The following is a 13,525-nucleotide window of genomic DNA, read 5'->3' as shown; positions in this document are numbered from 1 at the left end:
GTGAAATATGGTCACTGTCTTGCTTTTCATTTCGCATATGTAAGCTAAAACACATTATTTAGTTTGTTTACAAAGTAGTGCATAAGAAAAGATACGGTGGTCAAGGAATGCCACATTCCAAAACTAAAAGAGTATATTCCCCTTAATACATTAAACATTTATCGTTACAGAAGTCTAGTGGCTTACAATAAGGGCCTAGAAATGTTGCCATTATTAATTTTTAACTTGGTATTCATGAACTACAATGCACTTAAATATCAAAACACATTCAACAAACTTTTGAAAATGTATTGTCTTAAAAATCCCTAAAATAAGGTATGAAATTTGGTTGAGAGGTCGAATCAATGTGTATATGTGGAAAAGTAACATTCTAATCTTGTTCACAAAAGTTACTAATACACAGCAGGCATGTCAATGATCAAAACTGGACGAATATACAGTTATCCTCACTTTAATGTCATTTATAATTTGTCCTTGAATTCTCCACCATACTTTTCATAAGATCTGTTTGCACGAGTTGCACGAGAATGCTGTCATTCACGTAAAAAAATGGGGTCAAATAAGTTGTAAATGCAATATCATCTAAACGTAATTAATGGATTATGCTGTTCAAGATAAACTTTATCTCATAACGTAACGAACATGTATAATGTTGTAACAACAACTTTACTTACACTGATTTAAGTAGCAGTCGGTTTATAAGTGACTTTATTGATTCATTTTGTGTTTTGTTATTGTTGTCAAAAAGTATAACGGAAGTGCCTCACAGCTGAAGCGGAAACCAGTTTGATGCGCAAAGTAGTCCAATGTAAGTAATATTTTTTGACAAATGTCCACAGAAATTAATAATTTTCTAATATTAAAGACGAATATCTGAATAGGATTCATTATTTGATAAGAAATTATAATCGTCGACATGTTTTTTTTAAAAATCGTACACGTGCTGACACCTAAGTTGTTTCCCGTTGTTTATTAGAGTTACCTTTCGTCCGGCGCAGTAATACATTTGCAGTGAATCGCCGAGAAGTCGTGGGAAAATTAAAAACCATGTAAATAAACTAAAATTAACCACCTTTTCAAGATGAATTTCAAGTGATCGCCATTATGCATTTAACCCGCCTGACCTGTGTAGCATCTTAGATATCTGTTCTAAGGTATTCATTGTGTAGAATGTCATGTTATGCCCTTGCAATGCTAATCCCACTCTGATTTTTTTTGTTTACATTTTTATCAATGAGAAATATGGCGTCCATCCCGAGCTGAAATGACGTGGCGTTAAATTTTTACATGTTTAAGCAAACCTGGTGTGTTAGAAAGAAAATCTCATCCCTTCAACATTATTTGGAACACTGTTATTGTAAAAAACCTGTTTTTTCCTTATACAAAAGCTTAATATTTTGTGTTGAATGTACTTTCACAAAGACCTCTGTTTTCCTGTTACATTCATAGTACCACATCCTTATCCACAAAATACTGAATATTACAGGTGTCCATCAGTATTATATCAGTTTAGGAATATGTTTTTTATTTTCCCACCATCGATTTCTTGAATATGCACCCCTTCCGCATTTCTGTATGAACTGTGAATGTAGCAATATGCGTCCCCTTAAAAGAAAAATATAAGGTGACACTCGTTCAATTCTAAAGATACGTCGCTATCAAGTACATATTTTTGATATTCACTTAAAATCTAACATCTTGTTTTTATTTCCTGTGCGAACTCAAAGAACTCGACTCAAAATTTAATGTTCATTTTCAATTATGCAATTGATATTAATTTTTTCATTATTTTCAAAGACAAAACTGGTTTGATCTCAAATGAACATCCTATAAAACGGATCTGTTTTCTTTTCATTTAAATGGTTGATTAAGCCATGTTTATTGTGCTGCGCCGGCTATAAAAGAAAGACTGCAGAAGATATTCCCAAGAGGGTATTAAAACCAATAATGGATTCAGGATGACTGCGTCTATTACTGCATCAAATAAAACTTTTTAAGAGTTTGAAGTTCTCAAGAATTTTCAAAGACACACGGATCAATAAATTATACGGTTGGAGCACCAGACAAGGTGAGTATCTTTTACGCTCTGTGGGCCTTAAGTTCATAGGAAAAATTTATGCAGTTTCCGGTGGATTTTGTTTTGGAAATAGTGCGCCATCTAGGTGCTAATACCTAGTCGGCTGGCATGACTGGAGTAATTGCGACCACTTTTTCTACTTTTATTATTTGGAAAGCTTGCATGGAACAGACAACTTTGACATACTAGTGACTACTTTGAAATAATAGAAGTCGAACCACGACATATCGAATACTGCATTGCAATAAGTCTAACAACGCCCTGTCAGTGACTGCGGTGGAGTAACTACATTTACAAAATATGCACTTTTCATCATATTCTCTCACCAATGACGGAGAAACGGTAATTGATGGGAACTGCACTAGAGTAAAAACATTCACAAAATATGCATTTTTCATCATATTTCCTCACCAATGATGGAGAAACCGTAACTGACGGGAACTGTAGTTCAGTATTATGATAGACTGACTTAAACCTCATTTACTTTACTGCAAACGTGTAATTTACGCTTCATTGCATGTACAGAAAATATCCCTTAATGCATTTTTAATCCGAAATACAACACTTTCACTAGACACGAAAAATCAAAATCCAAATATAAAAGAATACAATAGATGATTTTAATAATTGATGTCTTATTCATTGTTATCATGAATGTTAAGCTAAAACTCTAAATGTAATGCCAATAGAGCGTCTGAAAACAACATAATAAAAGGTAATATTTCACAGATAAGTCGTTAAATTTCAGGCAGATTGTATTCATCAACTGAAGTTTGTTCATGCACTGGAAAATCAGCTTCATATTTTTTACACTATTCGTTGTAGCAATTCAGAATGATGCATAATTTACGACTATTGATTGATTTTCATCTCTAAAGTGCTGTTATTGCGTATAAAGTTATTTATTGCAAATCACAAATGTGGATAGTTGGTTATTTAGGCTTTGTCTTAGTGTTAAAATGAACATGTTTAAGTTTATGCAATCTTTACGACAAAAAGTAAAATAATGGAGAAAATTGTGAATATCTTACACCTCAGCTAGTTCATTGCTTTTAAAATAGTATATGACTATTATATGTTTATACCGACATAGGCCTCCTATATCTAAAATATGTCGGATGTTTTATGAAAACTATTTCAAACAAAGTACTTTAAGGGTCTGTTTAACTATACAATGCTAATAGTAGACACTTATTTTGATCCCGTGATAAATGTAGTCGTTTTTCTCAGTATATCCTTTTAAATAAAACATACGGAAAAATATCAAACAGGACCTCAAACTGCTATCTGCAACAGTTACCCTTGATGAATTTCATTTTATATCCCATTGGACAGAAACATAATTATATTTGACAACATGTATTGAAATGCCCTCTGTGAAATATTTATGGTTTAGTTTGTATAGAATATGCAAGCATGTTTAATATTTGTCTTAAACCTTCTATACGGACAACATCATTTTAACATTGTAAGGTCTCTTTGTTAAGTTGCTGGCCGCTCTTGTTCTATGTTATTTTCTTTTTTTTCCGAATTTATATATAGTTACTTCCTAGAATTAACAAGGAGCTGCGTTTTCAAAACACATAATTATGCCCAAGGGTGTATAACCAAAGATGCTTTTTATGAGGGTTTGAGTTTAAAGATGAAGTGCATATAAAAATCAATTTTGTAGGTCAGTTTGTAGATCTAGCGACAAGGTTTGTTCAGTGAATCTGAATTAAATTTTGGTCATTTATGTCGACCTAAGGACCAGAAACTAAGGTCAGTTTGTAGATCGTGCCACCAGGATTTTTCAGTGAATATACAAATGCAACTGGGTCATTTATGTGGGCTGTTGGACCAAAAATCATGTTTATGAAGGTTTTAAGTTTGGAGTTAAAAGTCATATGAAGTTTTAAAGTCACCTGCTTATATTTCGGGTTGTAGATTTTGCCACAAGGTTTGTTGAAAGTAAATATGAACTAAATCGGATTCTTTATGTAGACTGTAGAACCGAAAATGATGTTTATTAAGATTTTAAATTTGAAGGTGAAGGTCATATGAGGTTAAAGGTCATTTATATGCAAGTCAGTTTGTAGGTATTGTCGCATGGGAGCATAAAAATATATAATGTTTATGAATTCTGTTTTTCTTGGTATCCATTAATGATTTTGAGCACACGTGTCAAGAAGTGTCGACAAAAGGTATACGATAGTATCTGGCAGTTTATTAAAAGAACACATCATAAGGTGACACTCGTTTAAGTCACTATCAAGTACATATTTCTGATATTCACTTAAAATCTAACATCCTGTTTTTATTTTCTGTGCGAACTCAAATAACTCAACTCAGAATTTAATGTTCATTTTCAATTATGCAACTGATATTAATTCTTTCATTACTGGTTTGATCTCAAATGAACATCCTATCAAATGGATCTGTTTTCTTTTCATTTAAATGGTTGATTAAGCGATGTTTATCATGTTTATATTGCTGCGCCGGCTATAAAAGAAAGAAAATATTCCCAAGAGGGTATTGAAACCAATAATGGATTCAGGATGACTGCGTCTATTACTGCATCAAATAAAACTTTTTAAGAGTTTGAAGTTATCAAAAATTTTCACAGTCACACGGATCAATGAATTTTACGTAAAAAGTCATGCATTTTCCGATGGATTTTGTTTTGGAAATAGAGCGCCATCTAGGTGCTAATACCTAGTCGGCTGGCCTGACTGGAGTAATCGCGACCAATTTAACTCTTCTATTATAACTAGGTAGATGTTACCCAAGGCAGGCTTTCTCCGTACCTGGGCTTGTTGTTGTCATATTTCAGGTCCTTTCTGCTCATGGGGTCCATTCAATGTTAATATACTAGATGGACTTCCGCTTAAGCCAATGCTAGAAGACGTGAGTCGTGTTGCACTTTTCCTTAACATTTTCAGACTCGATAAAACCAACTCAGCTATTGTTTTGCTGGTAGCGGTTTATGCTTCCAAATAAATACATTATAAATAATGTTTAAATATCAGTGTCAGACCTTTATTCATGAATAAGAACTATATGAATTTACCAATTAGCTGGAATAATGAGTCGTGTTAGAATGTGATGAATGTTTATGTTACATGTACTTAGACTAAAAATTTATTTTTGTACTAAAACTCCATTTACATTTAAGTATACAACATGTTGAAGAAGAAGTAATAGTTATCCGCAACTGCATTTATTTCAGCATTTATTATTAAATCAAAATACTGTTTTAAAAATTATTGAACATGCCTCCTTTGAAAAGGGCTAATGTTAGCCAAATGTATATTTGTGTTGTTAATCTGTACAAGAAACAATATAAATGTGCTGTTTAAAATTTAATCATGGACCAATTAATTTTGTTAAAAGGATTTCAGTCGGGAACATTACACTCTTTTTATTCATTATTGTTATTATATATCCGTCTTTGGTCCCGCGATAATTACATTCAAAGAGGTCTGGAAGCTTAAATTATTCTGAAAATAATATAATTACAGCATATCAGACAATTGTGGAAACTCAGCAGTTTGTTTTATCACTTTCAGACATGGATTGACTAAAAAAGCTATGGCATTGTTCAACAAAATTCAACTCACATGATATATTCCTTTTAAGGAGGTAGGTTACCTTAAAATTTGCATGTGCGCATGTCCAATCGGAAGCTAACGTGACGATTTACGACAATGTTTACGACAAACTAAATGTGTTTGTATATCCATTCTTCTGAAAATAAATCACGAACCTGTCTCCGATCTGATTCTTTATGGTTTAATAATGCAGAAATAATGAATAAATTGCCGCAGAAACGCTTCAAAACAATGTTGCCTTAAAATGACGTAATTGACGTCATGACGTTACGTGTTAGTTACCGCGCAAAATTAATCTTTTATTCTGAAAGTACGTAATTCTGTGCATTTTCTTTATTTGAACTCCTTTCAAATAACCATTATTTGCTGAAATATTTTTTATGAGTCTTTTGCTCTGAATTAAAATCAGTATGTTGCTTCCTTTATGTAGTTATATTGAAATGTTATTTGGAATATAGTTGGGTGAACGGTTACTTGTTACGGCCTTTTTCAAATAAAAACACTATAAGTTTGATTTGTAATACCTATTTTTCAGTTTCCGTTGATAATTTGTAACTTATAGACTAAAACTAATATCTAAAATTGTTCAAATTTCAGTAGAAAATTGTGTTTTCTTGAATTGAATTGATGTTACCATGGAAACGAAGCCCGTGACCTATATATCTGAATGTAAAATTCTAAAACGTTGACACTGGTCTTTTAATGAACACAGCTTCGGCTTTTCATTTTCATTTCAACAAAATCTATGAGAATAATAGCAGCATGCTGAACGATTTTTTCATGAAAAATGCCAGACGAAGGATACTGCTGTAAGTATTTTAAGCTGTGAACTTTGTTTGAATAAATGGAAATAACACGAAAATATAACTTACGTTAGAACTTATATGTTTTAAAGCTACATTAACACGAAATATAATTTTATTCAATATTTTATGTAAGAAATTACTACAAAAAGCAAGATATAAGCTATTTTAATCATCTCTGTTGCCATGGTTACTTTTAACTTTAAGAAAAATAGGGTACCATGTAAAGTGCTTGGTATTTTGCTAATAATATTACAAAGATATATCATGTTGGTCATTAACAGAATGGCACTGAAGCCGTCGAAAAACCCCGTTTTTATACATAGTTGTTTAAAAATGAGAGAAAATGCGTTACCATAGAAACACGAGCCCCGCGACAGATACATTTTAAGCTTATATTAGAAAGCTAACGCGCATACTAGTAAAATTATCAATTACGCAGACTTCTACGGATAACAATGAAACTAAAATACACTGAAAAGTGTTAAATGTCCGTATTTTCCTTCTTCTTTCAATATGAAATGCCTTTCGAGGGTCGTGTTCTTCAAACCTGGATAAACATTTAACTTGAAGGGACAGAGATAAACGAAATTGAGATTGTAGCAGTTAAAACATCATATTACACGAAATACAATTGCTGCGGTTCGCCTAATTTGAATTTACTCTGGTAATCTACCTCCTTAAGTATCATTAAACACTGTGTTTTAATATCTTTTTACCAATTTGCAATTATTTTATGTAGGAAAATTCTTGATGTCTTATTAAATCATTTGTTATCCCTGGACTTACAATTCTTAAGAATGTTATAATAAAGGCACTTTTTCCTACTTTTGTTATTTGGAAAGCTTGCATGGAACAGACAACTATGAAATATTAGTGAATACTTTGAAATAAAATAAGTCTAACCACGACATATCGATGACTGCATTGCAATAAGTCTAGCAACGGCCTGTCAGTGATTGCGCTAGAGTAACTACACTCACAGAATATGCACTTTTTATCATATTCCCTCACCAATGACGGTGAAACGGTAACTGATGGGAACTGTAGTTCAGTATTATGATAGACTGACTGAAACCTCACTTACTTTATTGCAAGCATGTAATTTACGCTTCTTTGCATGTACAGACGATATCACTTAATGTAATTTCATCCGAAATACACCATTTTCACTTGACACGAAAAATCAAAATGAAATTATAAAAGAATACAATAGATGATTTTAATAATTGAATGTCTTATTCATTGTTATAATAATGTTAAGCTAAAACTCTAAATGTAATGCTAATAGAGCGTCTGAAAACAACATAATAAAAGATAATATTTCACAGATACATGGTTAAATTTCAGACAGATTCTATTCATCAATTGAAATTTGTTCATGCACTGGAAAATCAGCTTCATATTTTTACATTATACGCTGTAGCATTTCAAAATAATGCATAATTTACGACTATTGATTGATTTTTATCTCTAAAGTGCTCTAAGACTTATTAGGTAAAGAATTATTTGTTGCAAATCACAAATGTTGACAGTTGGTTATTTAGGCTTTGTGTTTGTGTTAAAATGAACATGTTTAAGTTTAAGCAATCTTTACGACAAAAAGTAAAATTATGGTGAGAATTGTGAATATTTTACACATCATCTAGTCCCTCGCTTTTAAGATAGTATATGACAATTTTATGCTTATACCCACAAAGGCCTTCTATATCTAAATTATGTCGGATCCTATATGAAAACTATTTCAGACAATGAACTTTTAGTGTCTATTTAACTATACAATGCTAATAGTAGACAATTAATTTGATCCAGTGATAAATGTAGTCGTTTTTCCCAGTATATCCTTTTAAATAAAACCCACGGAAAGGTATCAAACAGGAAAAAAGTCATGTTCTAAGAACGCAGTCTCCTCAATCTGATATCCACAACAGTTACCATTGATGAATTTTATTTTATATCCTAATGGACAGAAACATAATTATATTTGACAAAATGTATTGAAATGCCAACAGTGAAATATTTATGGTTCAGCTTGTATAGAATATGCAAGCATGTTTACTATTTGTCTTGAACCTTCTATACGGACAACATTATTTTAACAAGGTATGGTCTGTTTGTTAAATTGCTTGTTCTATGTTATTTCCTTTTCTTCCGAACTGGCCTATCGTTGGCATATCGTTAGTCCCTAGAATTAACAAGGAGCTGCGTTTTCAAAATGCACAATTATGCCCAAGGGTGTTTAACCAGAGATGCTTTTCTGAGGTTTTGAGTTTACAGAAGAAGAGCATAATTATAAAGAACAATATCACCTATATATAGGCCAGTTTATAGGTCTTGCAACAATGTTTTTTCAGTGTGAATCTGAATTAAATTTGGTCATTTAAGTCGGCCTTATGACCAAAACCTCAGATCAGTTTGTACATCGTGCCACAAGGATTGTTCAATGTTAATACAAATTCAATTGCGTCATTTATGTGAGCTGTTGGACCAAACAACATGTTTATGAAGGTTTTAAGTTTGACGATAAAGGTCATATGAAGGTTAAAAGTCACCTGTTGATATTTCGTCTTGTAGTCTTGTAGATTTTACCACAAGGTTTGTTAAAAGTGAGTATGAACTAAATTTTAGCCTTCATGTAGGCTGTAGAACCGAAAATATTGTTTATTTAGATTTTAAGTTTGAAGATGAAGGTCATATGAGGCTCAAGGTCATTTATATATAAGTCAGTTTGTAGGTATTGTCGCAAGAATCTTGGAGATCGAATATGAACTAAATCAAGGCATGAATGTTGGCTGTATGCAATCTGGTTCGTACAGAGGGACGAAGGGCAGTTCAATTGCTATATGTCTGGGAGCATAAGAATATATTGTTTATGAAGTTTGTTTTCCTGCTATCCATTCATGATTTTGAGCACACCTGTCAAGAAATGTCGACAAAAAGTATACGATAGAATCTGGCAGTTTCTTAAAAGAAAAATATCATAAGGTGATACATATCTATCAAGTACATATTTCTGATATTCAAGTAAAATCTAACATCTTGCTTTTATTTCCCGTGCGAACTCAAAGAACTCAATTAAGAATTTAATGTTCATTTTCAAATATGCAATTGATATTAATTTTTTCATTATTTTCAAAGACAAAACCGGTTTGATCTCAAAGGAACATCCTATGAAACGGATCTGTTTTCTTTTCATTTAAATGGTTGATTAAGCCATGTTTATTGTGCTGCGCCGGCTAGAAAAGAAAAGACTGCAGAAGATATTCCCCAGAGAGTATTAGAACCAATAATGGATTCAGGATGACTGCGTCTATTACTGCATCAAATAAAACTGTTTAAGAGTTTGAAGTTCTCAAGAATTGTCAAAGACACACGGATCAATGATTTATACGGTTGCAGTATCAGTATCTTTAAGTTTTGTGGGCCTAAAGTTCATAGGAAAAAGTTATGCAGTTTCCGGTGGAATTTGTTTTGGAAATAGTGCGCCATCTAGGTGCTAATACCTAGTCGGCTGGCCTGACTGGGGTAATCGCGGCCACTTTAACTCTTCTATTATAACTAGGTAGATGTTACCCAAGGCAGGCTTTCTCCGTACCTGGGCTTGTTGTTGTCACATTTCAGGTCCTTTCTGCTCGTGGGGTCCATTCAATGTTAATATACTAGATAGATTTCCGCTTAAGCCAATGCTAGAAGACGTGAGTCGTGTTGCATTTTTCCTTAACGTTTTCAGACTCGATACAACCAACTCAGCTATTGTTTTGCTGTAAGCGGTTTATGCTTTCAAATAAATACATGATAAATAATGTTTAAATATTTACTAATTAGATGGAATAATGAGTCGTCTTAGAATGTGATGAATGTTTATTTTACTTTTACTAAAAATTTATTTTTGTACTAAAACTCCATTTACATTTAAGTACACAACATGTTGAAGAACAAGTACTAGTTACCCACAACTGTATTTATTTCAGCATTTATTATTAAATCAAAATACTGTTTTAAAGAAAAAAAACATTGAACATACCTCCTTCGAAAAGGGCTAATGTTAGCCAAATGTACACTTGTTTTGTTAATATGTACAAGAAACAATATAATTGTACTGTTAAGAAATTAAATCTTGGACCAATTAATATTGTTAAAAGGAATTCAGTCGGGAGCATTGCATTCTTTTGTATGCATTATTGTTGTTATATATCAGTCTTTAGTGTACGGGAAACATCCCGCGATAATTACATTCAAAGAGGTCTTGAAGCTTAAATTATTCTGATAATATATAGTTACAGCATATCAGACAATCTTTGAAACTCAACAGTTTGTAATATCACACCCAGGCATGGATTGATATCTTTCTACCAATTTGGATTTTGTATTTCAGGTCAAAATGCAATTCTTTTATGTAGCGAAGACTTTTTATGTCTAATTAAATAATTTGTTATCCCTGGATTTACAAGAATGTTATAATAAAAGTACTTTTTTATTTGGAAAGCAAGCATGGAACAGACAACTTTGTGTCAACATGACACTGACTAAGTTCTAAAATTGTGGCAAGCAGCAGAGTGCGATTGGACTTGTATGTTGGCAAATCGATTTCAAGAACTCTGTTAGGCGCGATAACAATAAAGTGTGACTGATTAACTAACTGTTATTAACATGTACCAGAGAAAAGGCTGGCTGGTTAATGGCCCTATACGCAATAACCAAATGTTTTGTTGTGTAAAGAAATTATCTTAAACTGATTTCCTGACACGTTTTAACACCATCGTAATATATTTGAGAATATCAATATCATGGTTGTCCAAGTATGACCTGAAATGAATTGAATTCGACAAAACATTCAACTTGATTTCAATACAATAGCAATTTATTTCGCTGTTTTTCATGGCATTTTCATGGCATTCTAATACTAGTACTTTATTGAATGGCTCTGAGAACAAAAAATATGCGATGTCTGCTTAGAGATATTTATAAGATTGTACTTAACGCAAAGGCAAACACATGCATGTTTTGCTTAAAAAATGTTTATATTCGTATAAAAAACATTGAGTTGGTGCAAAGATTTCAAGAACGGCTTTTATTTCGATTACATATATAATTATATAATCTGACGTCATTTGCAAATATACTTGAACTAAATAACATCGTTTGATGATTTTCTTTTCAAAATCTGACACCAAAATTTCAAAAACAACATTTGATTTTGCTAAATGTTTTTTTCTGACTGTTAAGGTCAAAACTGAATCAACAGACTAGGTGTTTTACTGGACTGAATATATTTTAGATAAAACAGACAGGAATTCTACCCGAGGACAAATTATACTTTTAACGTGGACATGTCTTTTTGTAGTTAATTGGTAACCAAACATTTATTTTGATTTTCTGATTGTTTTGGAAAAAACTAACTTTATTTTATATTTAGCTGCTACAACTGTTAGAATGTTAATGAGGATTACATGCTATTTTCGTGCGTTTGAACGGGAATTAACCAAACAGTGACTTTCGCAATTCAAAGATTTTGAAGAAGTCCAGATATGGTTTATATCTGTTTTAACGCAAACGATGTACATATGTTCTTAATTTTGATAAAAGATTTTTATATACAAAAGTTTTGTGAAAGTGTTATAGCAGAAAACGTACTTTTTAATCCAAAATATCTTAAAATCTGACAGGCAACGCAATTCTATTATCTATCTATTTTATTACTTACATCTTTTTACCCTTGTAAACTTATACCGTATTGATTCTTTTTAACTTTATGCTAACGTATCGCAAATTATCAAATTCTTATATCATATATAAGTTGTGAGAAGATGTCTAGAACATTTATATGTCCTTGTCCGGTCCTCTCTTTTTTCAGTAAAGTACTTTTTTAAATTGAACCACTGAAATCCATCTAATGGGTGACAAATTGCTTCCAAACTAGATTTCATTGGTCAAGCTTTCTTTTAATGAAATGAATTTGTCTTTATACTGACAAGAGAAAGCGAATAAACCCTTCTTAATGGCATTGTTTTTGATCGAAAAACATTCGTTTGACGAAATAATTATCACATTATTTATTTTACTCTGAAAATATTGAAATAATTATGCTGGCATCTTTTAACCAATCATCACTAAAGTATGTTGATACATACATGAGTATAAAATATTGCTTTAATTCAAGTACCGAGGAGAGCAACGCATTGACAGATCACTAGATAGGACTAGCAACTATCATGGAACAATAGGCCGGGAATGCGGCGCCAGGGGCGCGATGAATGCTTTTTGAAAGTTGGTATCATTTCTAAAGCGACCGGTTTTAAAACTTTGATCCCTGTGAAGAAAATTTCAGTTACTTGCGGAGAACGTGTTTGTTTTATTAACAGTATCATTATATACTAACGCAATGTATTATCTCTGACAGGCAAGATGAACGATTGAGCAGTAACATGTGTCATGATAACGCCTTATACTTGATTTTTATCGTTATCACAACATGAAATAAAGAGGTTGACCTGCTATTCAGATTTTCCCCTGTGTTTGATTGTGTCTACCATATCAAAATTGGATAATGTCTGCAGTTTGATTGTCGTATTATCTGATAGCAGCAAAATCAAAAACGAATTATCGGTAAAAATCATTGATGATGAACTACTTTACGACACGCAAATAAGAAACGGACCAAAATCAATAATTAAGTCAGAAATGAAATGGTCAGCGATTATATCAGAGAACCTCTCTTGTTGGTCAAATATATACATGCAATCGCAGAAAGCAACAGTAGATACAAAAAAAACGAAGTTTTCAATACAAACATCTGATGAGAATTCTCCAAACAAACAAATCATTATTTAAATACAAATTAACAGAATCAAATTTATGTTATTTCTGCAATATGCCTGTTGAAACATTAGAACACATGTTTTGGGAGTGTAACTGCGTACAACAGCTATGGAATAAACTACATATTTATCTTGACAAGAAAAATCTCAAAATACAATTCAGTTTAGAGGTAGTCAGTTTGGTATCGCTGAAAGGAACGTAAAACGAAAAATGTGATAAACTTTATAATAGTTCTA

General features: G+C 32.1%; 1 protein-coding gene across 2 annotated transcripts in view; it reads left to right on the top strand.

The window, feature by feature from the left end:
- Nucleotides 1-13,525, top strand: part of LOC123534136 (potassium channel subfamily K member 18-like) — a 151,122-nt gene that overhangs the window by 40,459 nt on the left and 97,138 nt on the right. The window lies entirely within an intron of this gene.

Source organism: Mercenaria mercenaria, chromosome 12 (assembly GCF_021730395.1).
Source record: "Mercenaria mercenaria strain notata chromosome 12, MADL_Memer_1, whole genome shotgun sequence".
In the NCBI taxonomy this organism is placed as follows: Eukaryota; Metazoa; Mollusca; class Bivalvia; order Venerida; family Veneridae; genus Mercenaria; species Mercenaria mercenaria.
This window is presented reverse-complemented; position numbering and strand designations above follow the sequence as displayed.